The sequence below is a fragment of the Triturus cristatus genome, chromosome 10 (genome assembly GCF_964204655.1).
Source record: "Triturus cristatus chromosome 10, aTriCri1.1, whole genome shotgun sequence".
In the NCBI taxonomy this organism is placed as follows: Eukaryota; Metazoa; Chordata; class Amphibia; order Caudata; family Salamandridae; genus Triturus; species Triturus cristatus.
This window is the reverse complement of record NC_140593.1, coordinates 131,314,598-131,334,141: the sequence shown is the minus strand read 5'-3', so window position 1 is coordinate 131,334,141 and position 19,544 is coordinate 131,314,598. Positions and strand designations below refer to the sequence as shown.

General features: G+C 46.4%; 1 protein-coding gene and 1 long non-coding RNA gene across 2 annotated transcripts in view; one reads left to right on the top strand and one right to left on the bottom strand.

The window, feature by feature from the left end:
* Positions 1-823: 823 nt before the first annotated feature.
* The window catches only part of LOC146789025 (ectonucleoside triphosphate diphosphohydrolase 3-like), a 226,827-nt gene continuing 208,106 nt past the window's right edge, over positions 824-19,544 (top strand). Inside the window, exon 1 of the mRNA XM_085630627.1 lies at positions 824-944. The gene's annotated coding sequence lies outside the window, so the exon portion shown is untranslated. The remainder of the gene's footprint in view (positions 945-19,544) is intronic.
* The window catches only part of LOC146789026 (uncharacterized), a 62,771-nt gene continuing 54,271 nt past the window's right edge, over positions 11,045-19,544 (bottom strand). Inside the window, exon 3 of the long non-coding RNA XR_014969743.1 lies at positions 11,045-11,663. This is a non-coding gene — a long non-coding RNA (uncharacterized LOC146789026). The remainder of the gene's footprint in view (positions 11,664-19,544) is intronic.

Below are 19,544 nucleotides of genomic sequence, written 5' to 3'. Positions count from 1 at the left end.
AATTGCCTCACAGCAAGAGTATGCTGGACTGATGAACATCTCGGAGGTGGACCATTCCTCAACTGAAGCGAAGCCGAAAGGTCCGGATATCATCAGCACTGTGTTCGTCCCCAGATATACCTGGTTAAAGTATGGACATGTGCCAAGATGTCTTGATGCTCACAGCTGCACCTGTCCACCGCTGTCCTGCGAACTACATCTCTGAACTGTGAGGCTTCCATTTCTTTTAGTTTGTTTTTCTTCTCATTTTCTTTCCATAGGTTGGACGTTTTTGTTTGTTATCTTTTCGTTTTATTAAAATTTGGGAGGAATGTTGTGTCCTGCTGGACACAGTCTAGTGTTTCTGCCAGCCACTCCCCCGAGGGCTGGCCCACACCCACCCCCTCACCCATCCAACACGGGCGTCACCAGTCAGGTGACCCCGCTAATAAAAGGGCCGGAGTGCACGTGCTCGGGGCTAGTTCACAGTACCGTAAACGCTGTGTCTGTGTCGTCTTTTCATCCGACATGTGGGCCTAGGGCCCAGAACATAACACTCACTAATACGTGTGGACTATGGGACCTGTGTACTCCCACAAGCACCTTGTGGCAGTCGTTATCTTTTTCCGCACCCCCTCATCTCATAATATATGTGACTTTCTGTCCTTATTACTGCCTAACTATTGACCGGTGTCTACTTGTACTGACGCTGCCCTTTTCTATTTACTCAGCTGCACCAAGCACCTCTTGTGCTGACGCTGCCATCCTGCTAGACCTGGCCTCCGACACACGGATTCATCAGCCCGGTTTTAGCCACTAGAGGCCCTTCCCTACATGCACTTCGTTCCACGTACTTCTGTACGTACTTCACGTTTTCCCGCGCGGTCCCAACTTATAATTGCCAGTTTCTCCACCCGCCACTCTCCACCTCCGATCGAAGCCGCCGGCAGATTCCAGCTCTGCAGGTAAGATTCCCTGTCAGGAATCACCCCATTCGCACGTAGCTCAGACCATCCAATACTTTGCCCCTCTCCCCCCCCCCCCCACCACCGTTTTACTTTTTTCCAATTTACTTTTTTTGACCATTCCATTAGCCACGTCTTAGTTAACTCCTGCTGCCCTTACCGCGCTTTCTTTAGCTATTCGAGCCTTCATCCTCGCCTTCCAGACGCTTCATGCCCGGCAACACTCCCTTTGCTACGGCGCTCACTATGGAAAACATCCGTTTATCAAACTCGAGTCTGACTGCCATCCACAGCCCTTGCCCCAGCCCGACAGGCCTCCCCTCTACATGTTATTCTGGTTTCTATAGCACAATCCATCCGCGCAGGTCCTATGCCTCCTGCCTCTCCTGCTCGCAGTACATTTTATGACTCGATTCCCAACTGGGCCCGTTTCCTCGTAAACGCACATGACGCGCATAATTCTTGCACTTATGGTTTGCTTTTGTCTCATGCCACACACAATCGGTTTTTCTTCCCCGGTTGATCGGCATTGTGTCAGCCATTGTTTTTGCACCTATTTTTTTTGCATACATCCCGTGATGATCAGTGCTGAGACTTGCATACATTCTGTACGGCCTCACGTGTAGTCTCCACATCCTGTTTCTTTTCACTTCCACCACAGGGCCATGCATTCAGTGGTCGAAGGGGGGGGGGGGGGGGGAGAATATCGTCGGGGCACGGCGTGCCCCTACTTCTTCAATTCCAGGGATTCCGTTCCCCTACTTTTTAGGTCTCGCCTGACCCAGCGCTGGTCTGGCGAGACTTATTGAGAGGGCTCCAAAAAGTGCTACCAGGCCAGCCTGGAGCTACAGTGCATGTGCGCGGGCGCGCGCGCCGCGCTTTACCGCGGTTACATTCACTTTCGCGGGCCACACGGCCGCTTTGATGTTTGATCGTGATCGCAATCACTTTTACTTTCGCGGCCGCAGGGCCACTGTGCATAGCCAATAGGTCTCGCTTTTGGGACCTTATAAGTATTTAGTTATGCAACTGTTGCATGGCTAAACACTTATAAGGTCCCAAAGGCGAGACCTATTGGCTATGCCAATGCTTGTTTATTTTGAAAATGCGTCCCAGGAAGCAATAAATCACCATCACCTATAAATAAAGCTCGGCGTTCCTGGCGTTCGAGGACGGGCGGCAGAGAAGTAACAGGACTCTGTCTTTTCCTTCTTACCCAGAGAAGAAAAAGACAGTGTCCACTTCTGCTCTGTCGCTTCAGCTGCCCCCCCCACACTCTTTCCTTCTTCCCTCTTTCTGTCTAGCACTTCTTCTCTTACAGAAAACCGAGATTTCAAGACGCGGTTTTCACACTCTTTCCTCTCCTCTCTTTTATTTGCTCCCCTGTGAAATGGATCCAAAAAAGAAAATAATTTTTGCTGGAAATATCCTATTTTTTAATTCCAAAGTACAGCATCTGGAATGAAAGGTTAAAAATAGGAAAAATTAACTAAATAAAGTAAGACGAGTGGTAGCAAACTGACTGATTTTGTTCACACCCAAACACATTAGCGCCACTTTTTTACAGAGTTTGCCAGCGAAGCGCTATTTTTGTTTTCTTGTCTTTTTTTTTTTCCCTGGGCTTGGAACTAGTGCACCAATCCTGGAGGTACTGCAAAGTGTGGATTGGAAAACAAAATGTGTACTGCTGCTCTGCGTCCAGGGATGCGGTCTTTTTACCATACGGCTTACGTTTTGTAAGGATATATGCAATGGGCATTGAAATGGGTCCATTCTGGGCCCTGTAGTCATGTCCTTAACTTTTCAGGCAAAAGCACTCACTGATTTCTGAATAGTGAGTGTAAACGCATTAAGGTAACCATGCTGTTCCTGCTTACATTTCACATGGTTTGCAAAATTTTGCGTTCCCTATGAGTGTTTGCTTTTTCCAGGATGTTGTTACTTTTTTTTTTAGGCCGCATATTGCTCTTGTCTAGTGTGTCATTTAAATTGAGCCGCATCCAGGTGTTTATAGCCGGCAGCAATTGGGTTGTAGTTGAAGGCAGTGTGAGTTTTTCTCAGTGGGGCAGAATGGTGTTCAGTGGGGGAGAGGATGTGGCACTATGGCCAGAGCTACTGAATTTGTAACTGGGGAATCAGGTTCAGCCTTAATACCCAGTCCACCAGACCACTCTCCTGAGGGAGCACATTCCTATGCTAGACCTTAGAAGGCTGCGCAAGACCTTAGAAGCCCTGGTGTCTTAGCACCAGCAGGTGGACCCTAGCACTGGCAAGTGTAGGTTAACCTTCAAGGTTTGTCCACCACAATCCATACTGAAGTTCACCTCCAGTCTTGCAGACAGGCCTATGAAGCAGCACACCCTAGAGCGACAGTGACTCTGTCACTGAGGTCACAGGACACTTGAGAAGGGCCAGTTCTAGGGCAGTGCAACCGGTATGACCGCACCAGGTGCTGACTTTGGGTGGAGGCATTATGTTTGCAAGTATATTAAGGTTTTAAAAGCACATGCTGCCTCCTTCCTGGCCTCCAGCAATTTTCGGCAACAATAAAAATGTCATGATGACTCTGGTGTTTAATGTTCTTCCTAGAGAGAGATCATTTTGTTTAGTGGAAGTTTTGATTCATGGAAAGGTAGCTCAGAGGGATAATGTGCCTGCTACAAAGAACATGTACCATACAGATTGTGAGAAGTTGGCCTGGTATCTGCTGTCCACTAGTTATAGTGGGCACCATGTACCAGTCCAAACAACCCTTATTGATGATCGGTTTAAAGACAACCTTTATTGAAAGCTATCCTAGTGGTAGCTATGGAGAGCAGCCTTCAGGCTAAGTCTTGAAGGTGTGTAAAGCAGCTTCGTTTACCAGATTATAACCTCTTGAATTACTAAATGAAAGGCTATCCACACAAGGTGTATATATAAAATATATATATTTATTTCTAAACACTCACTACTAATCTCTTTGAGATTAGAGTCCAAGATACACAATAATACAGTTCTAAAACGACAGTAAATAGCACAATATACAATGGGCCCTAGGAGCGGACCAAACCATATATTAAGAAAGTGGTATAAGAACCACGACTTGACTCGACACAGTGCCTAAAGCACGTACAATCGCTGGGACTCCAAGGAACCACCCAAGGTAGTGACACAGGGGACGCGTGCACTGTGAGAACACAGGCGCGAGCCCCATACTATTTTATGGGAAAGTCGCGGTTGGAATTTTAGAAGTTAAGGACACTTAGGAGAGGACCTTGAGCAAACCCCTTTAGACTTGAGGGGGTTCTAGGGCCAGCACCCACGGGAGCACCGGAGTATTCTAGTTACCTCACCCAGGGAAGCCGGGTGCATAGGTGTCAAATGGTGTTGGGGATCGTCGTTGATTTCAATGGTGATCTGCTGCAAAGTGCTGCTGCCGGGAAGGAGGAAAGTGTCCGGTGTGATCCAAGCCTGGATCAAAGATCAGAGAACCTGAAAGCAGAGGGGACAGAGTCTGGGTCACTTGCCAGTGACCAGGGGCACGGTAGACGAAAGCCCACTGATGTTGGGTGATTCAGGTGCGAAGATGCGAAGCTGGACTCTGCAGCCACGAAAACCAGGAGGCGTCGACAACCAGAAGCTGGATTTGAGCTGTCCCGCGAAGGATGTCGAGTGCTGCGGTGTCGGTGCTCGTATTGAACACAACAAGCCTTGGCAACAGCAACAACAAGCCTTGGCAACAGCAACCCACGCAGGACGAGCAAAGATGCTTCGGTGTGGACCAGCAAGGTCCTGGGGACTCCCCAAGCAATGGAGAGTCAGGGCACGTCTGGAGCAATCAGGTAAGCCTAATTAGAGATAAAGTTGCCTTCACAGGGACCCACCAGTCGACGGACTAGGGATCGTGAAGGGACCTCGAGAGAACACAAAGGGCCAGCTCACGGAACACTCGTGGAGTGTAGGCGGGCAGTCTTCAGTGCAAATGCTGCTCGGGGTCAGGGCTATAAGTAATCCAAAGCTCAGCTGCAGGAGTCGTTGGAAAGCTGATGCTTCTGCAGAGTGACGTGGTGTCCAGGGATTCGGTTTGCACGGTCGCCACGAGGGATACGAGCCTCAGACTTGCTGTGGGCACAGATCGACCTCTAAGACCACGGAAACCCACATCCTGTGTTGCAAAATTCTTCGGAGTCTGGCGGGAGCTTAGGAGCTGCAAACCGGTCAAATGTGTCTTTGGTGCCTGCCTTGCAGGGGAGTAACTCCTTTACTCCAAGGGAGATTCTTCAATCATCTAGTTCAATGTAGATTGTCGAAGTTCCAGGATTCAGTATCAGAGTTTCGTCCAGGTGTAATCTAAAGTCCTGTAGCCAGGGGTTCCTTTCTTATACCCAAGGAAGGGGTGGGACAAACTATAGGGACTCACCTATGGGAGGGTCAGGAAAGAGGGGTGGCTACACCCATTTCCTTTGTCCAGTTTCGCGCCAGAGCAGGGGCTAGTAGCCCCTGTAACCGGTTTGAGCTGGACTGTGCACAGGGACACCAAATGTGCCACCAGTGCTGAACTTCAAAGCACTCTTGGAGTGCACCCACCCAGCCCTAATACACTAAAGCCTTTCTGGGAGGTGGTGACACCTCCCTGTGACAGGAAACCTATTGTTCAGGCCTCCCCTGCTGGAGTTTCGTCCAGCAGCAGGAGGGCAGACTCGGGTCTGTGGCTGGCAGCATCCATTTTGGGATGCCAGGGCTCTGTTAGCTGGTACAGGGTATACCGGTGCTGTCATGTCTCTCCCTCTAGAAGGGTGAGATCATACTCCCACACCAGTTACTGGTGTGGGGGTTTGATTCCAAAGTGTTTGACACCAAATATGACATGTTTCCGTGCAGCCATCCCAAAGTTACCATTTACCGTTTGGTTATAATGCACTTAAGAGTGTATGGTTTGGCTGCATCACAAACAACCCCAGAATAAAGGTTCCGAAGGCTGCAGAGGGGCTCTGCTCATGCATAGGCACCCTCACACATAAAACCCAGCACCCTGCCTTCAGGATTGGAAACGGCCTGCCAAAGGGGTGACTGATAGGTTTATATGTGCAGTGATATGGAGAGATATAGTGAACCTATAGCTCAGTAAGGGGTGCATGCACCACCTTACCCATGCTGCAGTAGCAGACCTGTGGTGTCATATTGGAAGGCTTCCCAGGGGTGGCACATTACATGCTGCAGCCCCTGGTAGGCCTCTGGGGTACCTATGCCCATGGTACATAGTATACCATATACTAGGGACTTATAAGGGTACCCCGGAATCCAATCGGGAGTGTACCTATAGTACTTGTAATCAATTTAAGGGAGAAAGCAGATAGGCTGGGGTCCTGAATAGCAGGATCCTAGCCAGACTAAGACGAAAACCAGGAAAAAAGTGGGGGCAACCATGCAGTCAGATTCCACCTTCCTACACAGATCACAAAGTGCACATAATGTAAATAGGTCAGTGGGCTACTGCTTTTGTCAGGGAGATACTTTTTTTACTTGCAGTTTATAAGTTAAAATCCTAACATACAACAGTGAGCTATTAACTTTCATCTAAGAGCTGCACACAAACTGCAAGGTATAAATTAGAGCTTTATGTTTTTGCCCCCAGTCTTTGATTATCTTAATGTTGCAAAAAGTGTTCTTTTGGACAGAAATCAATTCTGATTATTAAAGAGAACCCCCTACCATGGTATTACGTTTTAAAATTCTGAGTTTATGTTTCTCCAGACCAATCACTATTAAACTATACAGCCTAGTAGTATGGTTGTCATGTGACTCCTACACCTTGTAGTCCTTAGAATTATGTACCATTTTCTATACAGTGATTTACACACATATTGATTGTCTCTGAGTAATGTGTGTGATGTAAAGTGCTCTGACACCCTACACTGGTTTGAGTGGCGCTGGAAATCAAATTAAATGCATCGGAGAGAGAGTGGTTATGGAGACTTGAGGGGCACTGTTAAAGGGTGGTAGTGAGGGAATCCATGGCAGAGGGGAGTAATAACAAACATTAATGCACAGGGCACCACCAGTGCTAAGACCGGCCCTGCCCTTGAGGCCAGTCTGCCTCACCCATAGGTACCTCCATTGGCCTTGTTTCAGAAGTAGTAGCTGCAACTCACCAGGGATTGGCAATGCAGAATTTGCACGCACACCAAACTAAGTTCGCAAACTTCAGTCTCTCTGCTTCATTCACAAGCACTTTTAACATGTACTGCTTGCTGTGGGGCCACTGGAATTAAATATGCAGCAAACTGGGACAAAATTATGCCACAGTGTTGACTAAATTATGTATTTAAAAAAAGGCTGCAGCGTAATGCAGTATATTTTCTGATATTTTATTATTTTGACATGTGTACACATGCTAACAGTCTTTGGAAAGATTTTGTCTTATTAGTACCAGTGTAACACACAAATGCAGCAGTGAGAAAGGTCACCAGTCAACCTTTGCAATAAATTTGGGACATTCTGTGATTAGAAGCATATCCCACTTTGTGAATGTGTTTTAATGTCAATAATTCATTATAACCTTATATAATCGTGTATCCATTGGTTGATTAAACTGGGCAGTGAAATGGCAAACAAATACAAAAAATTGGGATATTTGCGCATTCTGGCCACACCTCTGGTTCCGCCCACTGAGCCAATCCTTGGGTTATTGCCGCCCTCTGATTCTCCGCCCACAGTTCCCCTACTTTTCTTCCCCCACTTCGACCACTGCATGCATTGCACATACCCCACCACGCTCGGGATGCTCTTCTACCTCCACTTTTCTTTTTGACTCCGGTTTTACTTGATTAGACCATTGGGGAACTATATGGCCCCTCGCCCCCCGCTGCGCAGCCTTTCTATTGCTCGTGCTCATTTTATGTCACATTTCAAGCCTTACACTACGGTTCATACTTACCACGCTTTTCCACAGAACCACCGAATGCAGGCCCTTATCAAGGCGGCCCAAGCAGTAACATTATTCTTTTGTGTACATCCGCCACCAGATTGGCCTCGACTCTACGCCATGCACAGAGCACACATTTAGCTCTTACGGAACCCCAGGGGGTACCTACCCCACTGCCACGAATTGCATCCATTGGTACGTACCTATTAGTACTCACTTCCATTTTTGTTATACAATCAGACCACAAGTGCAGCTGATACTGCCCGCCCCACCAGGTCGAGGGACTCACATGGTCATTGTCTGGGTTCCACTTTGAATGTACAAGTATATCCGATGGTTTCTATCCAGTGCAGGCATCAGTCCACACACTGATTTCACTTGCTTCAATAAGGGTCCTTACATAAGGGTCCTCACACAAGCAATGCATAGACTTTGGGAGGGTTTTCGCTCAGTTTTTACACTAAACGTGACACAGCCAGGCAGGTCAGCTGCAGTCACACAGTGATTTACCAGCTTAGTCCATGTTAGTGGTACATGCGCGTATTCAGATCGTGGCTTACTACATGTGGAATTTTAAGACCATCATGTATATATTATCGTACTCTTTGGAGCTATTGTATGTGATAATATACCTCATGTTCCCACATTGTAATGATTATCTATGTCTTTCGGTCACCATCCTATCTTACCACCTACTCTTTCCTTTCCCTGCTCCCCTCCATCCCTGCATCTTTCCCACCCAATGACGCATACTCCTCACGTGTCACACTTCAGTTTTCCTTCGCCTTGTACTTTTGTCACAGAAGTCCTGTGTCAAGCACTTTACGTTGTACGTCTGTACATATACTTATGTGTGGTTTATATTGAAATTTACAGCCCTGAAGAAGTTCATTGTATATGAACGAAACATGTTGGCTGGTATGTTTATAGTTGGAAATTCATGCAAAATAAAGGATCTATTGAGATAACATACAAGACTTCTGAGACTCATTGAAGTAGTGCACCACTCCAACCTTTTAGCTCATTCACTCTCTGCTCAGCAGCTGGTACCCAACGACGGCAGGTGCCGGAGTTGCATGTGCACACACATCTGGACATAAGTATTTTAGTAATTACGAAGGGAACACAACAGGAAGTGCGGTCACAGTGTCCGCCGTTGTCCGCATTTGTTTGTCAGCTTCAGAGGATTGCCAGTCCTCAGCCATTAGCGAAGCAAACACATATGCTTGTTCTACCTACTCAAGACCCACCACCACCCAGCACTCAACTAACAGGTACCTGTGTGGTATCCCTTACACACTCCTCCCAGGAAGGTGCATCTTTAATCCTCTCAGTGAGAAAACACCCCTGGTGAAGAGCACGTACCCTCCCATTCATCACCCCCTCCAGACCCTTCGCAACTGCCCAGATTACAACCCTCTCCATGCTGGACAACCTGCTGGCCATATGAGATGCTATGCATGTGGGGGGGGGGGGTATGGCATGGTCTAATGTTGTTCACTGAGAGGATACATTTTAAAAACAGCAGCCCAATGTGTGGGAGGCTATTCATTCAATGGGATCTACTCTTTCATATAGCTGCCTTCCATAAAGGACTCCACATGATTTACAGGCACACCAGTGTTTTGGATACAGGTGCAAAATGTTATCAAGACATGTCAGAGATCATCCTTGAACGACGTTTAGGGAAGAGAGTGCAAGGTAACATGCCCTAGCCGTGAAGATGACAGAGAGAATTAGCAAAAAATGTCCATGCCACTATTCATGGCCAACGCATGCAGGATATTCTACATAGGCTCCTCCAAATAGGACCTCTTGCCAACTTCACACTTCTGCCACCACCACCTTCACCACCTTAGCCTCCAGCACCATCAACTCACCTACCACCAGTCTCATTTCAATATCGCCACTCTGATTGCATAGGCGAAGTAGAAGGAGAACCCCTCGCCACAAGCAAACTTGTGCTGAGTAAAAAATAATTAATATTGCAAACACAGTCCCTGTGACAATTTTTGATTAATATTAATCTGTATCATTTTTTGATAACAAGCCTGTGTCTAACTTTCATCTGTATTGAATGTTTGATGTTACATTTGCAACATAGAAAAATGTATGTTCTGTTCTTTGTTTACCTTCAAAGGGTAGTGCATTTAACCCCTTCGCTGCTGCGGACATTCCACTGCAGCGCTGGGGGGGGCAGGGGGGCAGCGCGCTGGGCCTGTGCTCATGACGGAGCCGCTCTGTCATGAGCCACAGTTGAGCTGTGCTCATGACGGAACGGTTCCGTCATGACTCCGCCCATTTGCGTTGTCCCCCCGCACAGGCGGGGAAACAGCGCCGCGCAGGCGGAGCGGCCGCCAACGGGCGTGTCATGACGGAACCGTTCCGTCATGAGCACAGCTCAACCGTGGCTCATGACGGAACGGTTCAGTCATGAGCGGGGAAGGGGTTAAACAAATCATTTTGATATTAAGGCATCATCTAACTAACTAAATATTTCTTTTGTTTGATATTCAAAAGCATTATAAAGAGCAAGAAAGACATTCATGTTTGAGATTTACCTCTTTGTGTGTGTGTGTGTGTGTGTGTGTGTGTGTATATATATATATATATATATATATATATATATATATAATCTCGATATTCAACAATACATTTTTAACTAACTTGCATCATTTTGGGAAAATGAGAAAATATAAACTGTTACTGGGAAGGGACACAATGAAATAGAATATTAAAGCAGAGTGAAAATTCTAACTTGGAGGGGGTGAGCAAGTAATAAAATACATCAAGGGAAGCAGGCCAGATACACAGGGGACACCTCTTAGTCACAAGCCAATAAATAGTCCACAAATAAGAGTTTACTGCCCCCACATTATAATAAAGTTATTCCCCCAAGCAAGAGGGGATGTCTGAATCATGTTTCTGGCTTGAGGGCAAAAGTGCCTGGCCATCTTTGCTCTCTGCTCTCTGCTCTGTCTTCACCACAACAATGGTGAAGTCCTAAACCAACACGGACATCAAATGGCTGGCCACGGCAGGATCAGACACCCCAAGAAAACACAGGTTTGCAGGGAAAACCTTTATTACAGACTAACTGGTATACAATACTGAAAGAGGTGGGGTTGGATGGATTGGGAGGCATATGCAACGTTAAACCTGCTATCAAGGAGGTCATGAGGTCCATTAAGGTTTGGAGCTAATCAGTGACTGTCTCAGAGTATATGGGCCTCTTTAACTAAGTCTTGGAAACCCCAAGAGATCACTCCCTGATGCTCCCTGATTGGGCTCAAGGTCTCATTGAGAGCAGCCAAAGACATATTCTCGTGGAAGGGAGTGAGCTGCTCAAGAGGACTGTGGGGTGCCAGGAGCTGAAGTGTCCCTTGACTCCTGGAATTCTTCTGGGCGGGCACTGGGAGGAGGACATGATGCCTATGCAGTGTTACAGCTGTAGGCCCCAACGGAATGGAACCCCTAGAGTTAAGAAGGGACTTGGTGCAGGTTTGGATGGTGGCAGAGCCGCTCTAATGATACCAAAGGTTGTTGTTGCTCAAAGTCAAGAGGAGCCACAAAATCTGCATCCACCTGGCTGGTGGTGTCCACGTTCCCCACTTTCTCCAGATCCTCTTCAGCCTCCGCGCCGCAAGGGTCTCTTCATGACAGGTTCGGTATTTCTCCAGGTGGGAGCACTACCCCTGCTGGTGGTGGCTTCCTCCTCCTGGTGGTTGAAAGTCTTCATGCCGACTTCCCGGCTGAGGAACTTCTTTCTTGTCCCAGGTCCTGCTGGGATGAACCTCGGCCAGCCCAGTCCACTGAAAGGGAATGTGAAAAAAGAGAGATTTTGAATTCATATGTTCAGTAATGCATATCAACATGACTTTAGTTAAAAGGGATAATGTATCCAAAAATACAAGAGCTGACATTGTAGAGTCTTTACCAAACTTCTCTCTTTCTTATGTTTTGGTACTAATATCTGTGGCCTTCCAAATAGAGATTATATTTGATAAAATATCTTTGATGTGTGGCATTCACAGGAGGAGAAAGGGTTGTGATAACAGCTTATTTATTTGTCTAAAATTGTGCTAAAAATCAGAAAATACGTTTTTCGCAATCTTCCATACATTGGTTGTCTGTGATGAGAGTGTATTTGTGCAAAGCATTGTAAAGAATTATGTCTCATTGTTGAATTCTCTTTATTTCTGTGAATTAGAAATGTCATGGGTAAACATTGATGATATTTAGGAAGTAAGGTAAATGTACACAATGTCAGCATCACAAAAAAATATCTTTGACAAAATGGAGATGTAACATATCATCAATGTGTAAGTTGGGTTTTAACTGTAAGATTGTTACAAAATAGAGAATGTTAAGAGCATTTCCATAAAATCAAGATCAGATGATTAGTCAATCCAAATAGAACTACTGCTACACATGTATACTAGTAGTGTTAAATCTTCAAACTTTTTATAACACATAAATCACATGTTAAATACAACTAGGAAGGATAGAGCAAAGCCCAAAGTAAATACCTGCAAGGACACTGCTCTCAAGGCATTTGTGCATATTCAAAAAATACACTGCTGTCTCTCTGGTGCTCAAACTCTTCCAGCCGAGCATGGAGGACCGGCCAGACAGCTTTTTGAACCCTTCTGTACATGCAGGGATGTCAGGAATGTGGCTGGGAGTACAAGCTCATAATGTCCTGGGCCTTTTTTATGATCAGGCAATAAAGGTCCTCCCAGCTGTTGTGGCACAACTTCCTCTGCCAGGCGTGGAGTGGACACACTGCTCTGCAACGCTGGCAATGTCCAGCCAGATGTGGGCCTGCACTGCATTACTCAGATGTGTCTCTAGACCCCCATAACCCGGAAGTTACTTTTGGGCGACCCCCTCACTAATTATTTCCAATTGACCATGGGTGAATGGGGGCCCCTTCTTATCAAGCCCCTCAGCCATTTTGGTGGTAAGACTGTGGTAAATAATTTAATTACCGGAACTGAATTTGATACGGAATCTTAGTAAAATAGCTCAGTAAAATAAGAGGCAAAATCCGTGGTATAAGAGGTTTCAGAATGGGCTTTATTCCAATGGACGATTCGAATCGTGGCCTCCAAGTTCCATCACCACGGGGGTTCAGGAAGTGGAGTACAATATTTTATTGACAAGTAATCATTTTTATAGAACAGACATTACAATGAAACCAATGTAAGAGGCGTAACAATTGATAGCAAAGATAACATTTCACATGCGTAGCTGAAAGAGGCGTAATTGGGAGTAACAAGGAAACGTCATTGGTTGTGATGTCACATGTGGGTGGACCTATGAAATAATTTCGCAATGTCAGCAGAAATACTTGGCAGAGATGCGCGCGCAGCAGCATGACGTGTGATTGACGTGCAACTAGGGGGTGAAGGGGACTTGACATTTAGCTCTACATGTGGAGACAAGAAGTCTGGGGGGTCAAGTCAACCTAATCCCAAATCATATCTAACATCCTATGTTTAAAGAACTATGTTATCCACAAAGGAAGGACTTTTGGACAAAATCTATTCTATACTGACTGTGTGTGCGTGCACAAGCGTCTAAGTGTCTACATGAGATGCAAGGGCAGAAACCTTCCATGGTAACGGGGCTATGAATTACTTGCATGAGGACAGAGAAGCCGGGCCCTTTGCTCAATAGCTAAAGGAAATGTTTACTTAAACTACTAGACCGGAATGCATCGGCTGAGGAGCGAAACAGATAACTTGAAGGTGAAATACAGTTTTTGGCAGGCAGGCAGACCGGCCGAGGCAAGCACCGTTAGCCGCACAGGGAGTAGGACAAAGTTCATGGATACAGATGTGAGCTCAGACTGGAGCTGTCAGAGGCAGAAAGCAGGGAAAGGCTTGATGGCAGAATCAGGGCCTACTCGCCTGAACTGCAAAAATGGAGTAACTGAGCCATATAAAGTCGGTGGCCTTTCGTACTTAGTCGAATATCCAGCCCATTCATGGCGGATCTGAAAGAGGACATGTTGACGGTGGACGCACATGTATTTGCGTCTTCATAACTGGAACTGGAGGGAACATGCATGTACTTGTAACATGCACATAGAACCGTTGGGGTCCAAGATAGGGGACATAACTGACCAGAAAAATCCATATTTCCACAAGACTATTGCAAGAAGCAGCAGGATAGAGGTTAATGGTATTGTGGTGAAAAAAGGATGCTTCAGAATGTCCAGGAAATGGCTGAGCTCCTCTTCCTATATGTAATTTTTTTGTCTGCTGCGATAGGTGCATGCAGTGCAGAGGCTCCACAGATGGGGCGGAGACTTCAGATGCAGGAGGATGCACTCCACATGTGGGGAGATACCTCTGCATGCAGGAGGGATACGCCTGCAAGCAGCAAAAACACAAAAAATTGATACAAGGAAACACATATCAACAAGAATTGTTTGTGTACCTGATGTCCATGCAGGGCCGGAATGGCCGTAGTGGGCACCGGGCATTCCCCCGGTGAGCCACAAGGGTGGGGGCCGGTTTTGGGCCCCTGGGGGCCATTTTTGTTACAGGGCCGTTTTTTCAGGATTGCTGCAAAATCGTCCCCTGTAACAAAATCGACCAAAACCAGCCCTGGCAAACAGCTCGGCCGCACCCCCCAAACCCCGGGAGGCCGGCCGAGCACTTTGCCAGGGCCGGTTTTGGTTCCCAGTCCAGCCCTGTGTGCATGTGGTAAATAAGGATTTTAGTATGTGGTCCCTAAAACTTGAGTGTACTATGTGAGATTGTGGGCTTATTTGGTGGTAAGGAAACCCGTTTGAATGTTATCGAAAATGAAGAGTCAACTTATTTTTCACTATGGCGTGGCAGAGTTGTCTCAGGACGGTATATGTGGACATTGTTGTAGTAGTAGTCTGTCATTCATCATAGATAAGAGACTGTCCAACCATATAATGCATCAACCAAACTGACAGCTCAAGAAAAAAATGAGTAAACGAGCCGATCCCGCACCCTGACCTCTATTCCTACCCCACCCTTGGTATATAGATGTGGGCGCAGATAAGGGTCAAGAGCTATATGTAAGTTCCTTCGCATGGTGATGTTGTGACGTGCAACAGTCTAAAACAATCTTGCACACAACTGCTGGGAAGTACACCCCACATTCCCCGTATGGCCAAGGCATATTAATTGTGATTTGTGACGGAGGAGGGTTTCTTCAGCAGGGGTTGATCTCTGCGTGCTTCCAGTCTTCTGGGGAGGTGGTGGACTCGATGGAGCAGTTGATGGTGTGGCAGAGTTCGTCGGCAATGGAGGTGCTGGTTATGTTGAAGATGTGGTGAGAGCCGGGATCCAAGGGGGCTCCAGAGTGGATGCTCTTCATGACCCTGAGGGTGTCGTCCGAGGTGAGGGTGGTCCAGTTGGGCAAGGCCTTCTGTGGTCTGGAACCACTGGGTGTAGTGGTTGTGAGCGGGGTGGGTGGTTCTTGGGTTGCAAAGCTGTCATAGATCTCCTTGATCTTGTGGTGGAAGAAGGTGGCACAGCTGTTGCAGAGATCTTGAGAAGGGGGATTGTCTGCTGTCTCTGTGCTTGGTTTGGCTAATTATTTGACCACTGCGAAGAGTTCTTTGCAGTTGTGTGCGTTCCCATTGCTGTGTTCCTGTATAGCTGCTTCCTTTGTTGTTGTGATGATGTGGTGGTGTGCAGTGACAGCTCTGTGGTCTACCATAATCTTGCTGCTCCGCCAACTTTTCTTGAGCCGTCTGCAGGGGCGTCTGGTTTTTTGGGTGGTGGGTGAGAACCAGCTGGATTTGAAGGACTGCTTGTCTGAGAGTTTCCTAAGGCGAGCCAGTGTGTTGGCGCAGTCAGAGATCCAGCTGTGGAAGTTGCGTGCTGAAGTGTTGTCGCCCGTGGATGTCGGTGGTGGGGTTTTGCTGAGGGAGGTGATGAGCTGGTATTCGGTGTCCTTGTTCCAGCTTCTGCGAGGATCACGGTTTGCGTGGTGGCGTACAGTGGGTTTGGTGAAGGAGAAGTGGATGTAGTGGTGGTTGGTCCAGTGTGGCTGTGAGGTGTGGCTGACAGAGATGTGGTTGCTTGCGGAGAAGATTGGGTCATGCGTGTGTACTGCTGAGTGAGTTGGAGCTGTGACCAGTTGTTTGGGTCTGATGGTGGCAAGATTTTCCAGTAGGGAAGAGGTGTTGTGGTCATCGAGTTTTTCCAGGTGGAAATTGAGGTCGCCGAGGAGGATGTAGTTGGTTGAGGCGATAACGTGATGAGTGATGAAGTCGGATTTGACTTTGCTGAAGGAGGGGCGGGAACTGGGAGGTCTGTAGACGAGGGTGCCACAGAGGGTGTCCTTCAGGTTAGAGAAAGGGCAGGCCTCCAGTGCTCTTAGGAGCACTGAGAGAGGCTGCTCCAACCAATCCTAGTGCTGCTCTCATGCTGTGAGAGCAGCGCCAGGATTGGTTAGTGCAGTTACCTGGTCCCGGGAGCCTGCCTAGAAGGGAGAAGACTGGTGGAGGAAGCCGTTGGGTTGCGCCTCAAGGTCCGTTTTTATTTTTTTTGCTTTTCTCCCCGCCCCACCACCATGGGTCCATGGCAGCCGATACTATATGTACGCATTGTTTGTTCCTGTGGGTATGGTACCTGAAGATCATTGACAGAATATTAGCCGAAAATATTGTTTCCTAAATATTTTATACAAATAGATCGCCCGATTGAGTTAACAGGAAATCTACACCTAATAGTAAATTATTTTGTACATGATATTTGGGACATTATATTTATGTCAGGGGATATTTCTGAAACAATATTCTAACATACAATATTTTCTGTGGCACAATGGTGTATGTGCTGTTTTTCTAATACACTGTAGTGCGTATCGTGTTTTTGTATGCGTTGGGTGTGACTGTTAGGGCTGCGGGTATGTGCTCATTGACAACCGCTTTTCATGTATGTTTGTGAGATGTGTAGTATGTGTGCTTTCAAACCACAATATGATTTCTGGCATGTGGAGTCACTTGGGCCCACTAAGGTGTGGGTTTCATTTGTTGTTTGTGAAAATAGGAATATATTTATACTTCAGCCCCAAATGGCTTGTATTATGTATGTGTGCATGGTAGGAATGACAGCTGGGAGCACTGGGACGTGTTAATGTGCTTTGCAAACACTGCAACTGCTGCTGTTCTGGTACACAACATAACTAGTGTTGCGTCTGTGTGTAGGCGCATGACTTGAGAGTGACAGGGCATAGGCTTCACTCAGACTCAGTTCTGGGATGCTTTCTGTAGCATTCCTTTAAAATATGTACCAAAATTCTCATAAGCCGGGTCGGTGTATGTGCACTGTCATCACTTTCTGGACTACACAATCAATTCTCCTTTTGTTGACATTTAGTGACCTGGACCTGACTGGGCGGTTCAGACTGGGCTATTCCTATTGGAGCAGGGCCAATCCTGATTTGCATATGGCTGGTCACTGTCTATTCATAGCGCGTGGCAAAGGATGGTCTGGAATGCAGACCTGAAGATGGGCAATGGCTCAGGTTAATTGAAGCATTCCTTCCATCACTTTGTTGCTTGTTGAGATATCCTGCATTGGTGCATGCATACTGAGCATCTGTGTTTGTCCAACCTACTTCAAAACGTCTAAATATAAATTCTTCTAACCAAGAAAAGGCCCAAATGATGGAACTGCTGCCACAAAAAATTGTTGAACTTTATTTCGAATATATGGAGTTACTCGTAACCAAAGTCACCGTTGGCAAATCCAGCTTTGTGGTCAATTTGATAACGTTTGATGCTTTCCACTGATCTGCGCAACATTTGGCACAGTGATGGGGCTGAATATTGAAGGCTGTAGACTACACATTTTGTAGAAGGTGGTCAAGTAGGGGCAATGTTATTAAAACAGGAAATCCTATTAAGCGAGGTGCCAACCTTAGAAGCAGAAGTGCAGCTGCACCCCAGCAACATATACATGCACCACTCCAAGGGCCATGGACTTGAGAGGTCCGCAGCGGCGCATCCCACCAGGTGCCAATCACTCCGCAGCCTGTGTGGATGGGATGGACTTAAGACATGCTCAACCTTAGGTCATACTTGGACCCTTTGAATGCATCATGCCAGTCAGATGCAGGATGAGCAGCTGGGGTTATGATCCAGAGTGCCTGCATCAGTAATTCCTGTATTGTATCAACACTCCCTTCCACCATTTCTAGGAACAGAGCAGTAAATCCTTTAATATCCCAGGAGAGACATAAAGGATTTTTTCAGTAACGATCCTCACGCTTCTTCAATAAAAGGGGTTTAAAAGTTAATGCAGGAAGACACTTAACATAATTTTGCGGCAATTAAACATTCCTGGCTCACAATTTAGCAAATGATCGATACACATCCTTTCGCCTGCTGTGCTCTCACAGAGATGAGAATTAAGGTCTCTATTCCAATGTTCATGTTTAGGACAAAATAGTTCACTAGGAACTTGAGATCAGAAAAGGCAGATAGGTGGTGACAGCAGATTGACAGCTATTTATAAAAGGGCAATCGCTTTCCTAAATACTTTAAAAACAATGCTCTTGGACAAGTTCTGAACAATTGCAGAATTAGCTACTGTGTAATTCAAAGCCTCTGATGCAAATATCTAAAGTGGTTACATTGCAATAGTAAGTTCGAAGATACCGACAAAAGGTAGCCAGGCAGCTCTTCCAGCACAACACAAGAAATAAAATATGCAGGGCACTTTCTGCCTCGAATTTGGAATTATATGTGAATTATATCAACTAATGATTGTTTAAGAAAATACATGGATGAGTCTGCGGATGTTCAATCATAAAAAGTGCGGTAAAGAAAGTATTTACCTACCCGTGACAAAAAAATATATACTAAGGGAATGCAGGCGTAAAACACTGTGGCCTGATACTCAAAGTCATTTGTGCAGCGGTCTATAACCCAGATGAGCAGTGGCTCGGTTTGTGGTTGGAATCCATGCCTGGGATTCTCAACACATGGATTTACGCATGTAAAGAAGTACACCAGTATCTGTATGGATGTGTAACACTTCGAGGGGTGGCGCTGGCCGCTGCAGATGGAGCTGTCTGTGCACCCTCACAATGTTACACGTGTGGGTATTTTCCACAGCCTATGCACACCTTGCACACAGTCGGATACTTATCCTATCAAGGGCAGGAGTAATTCTATACCTACAGGGAAATGGTCAAGCAACAATTAAAATTGACGATGTGAAGAGAAAGTGATTTTTAGCAGGAGGAAATGTATTTTTGCTGTGGAGGAAAAGAAAAAAATATATTGTGCAATTGCACTAATATTTTATATTCATATATATACATAAAACGACAGTTTTAACAACAGCTCGTGTAAAAATGCATCTATAGGAATTCACAAAGGAATTGGAATAGTACACTTGGGACAGGTCCAAGTGCTCTTGGAACCCTTTGTCAATCTTAAAACATTTTGAGGGGTGTGCCCCTCCTCACCCGGCGCTCTAGCACCGTTCCAACCCCAATACATACCCCCCCCCCCAAAAGTGTGTCCCACCTTCTTAATGATCATCGCCTGCCTCTGTGCCACCTTTACCTGCCTCAGTCTTGCCACCGCAGGGCTCAGGTCCTACCATACAGAGCAGCTTCCAGTCCACCGTCATTCACACCAGGCGTCCCGCATGCACATTGACAGGGATACGTTTTTGGATAGG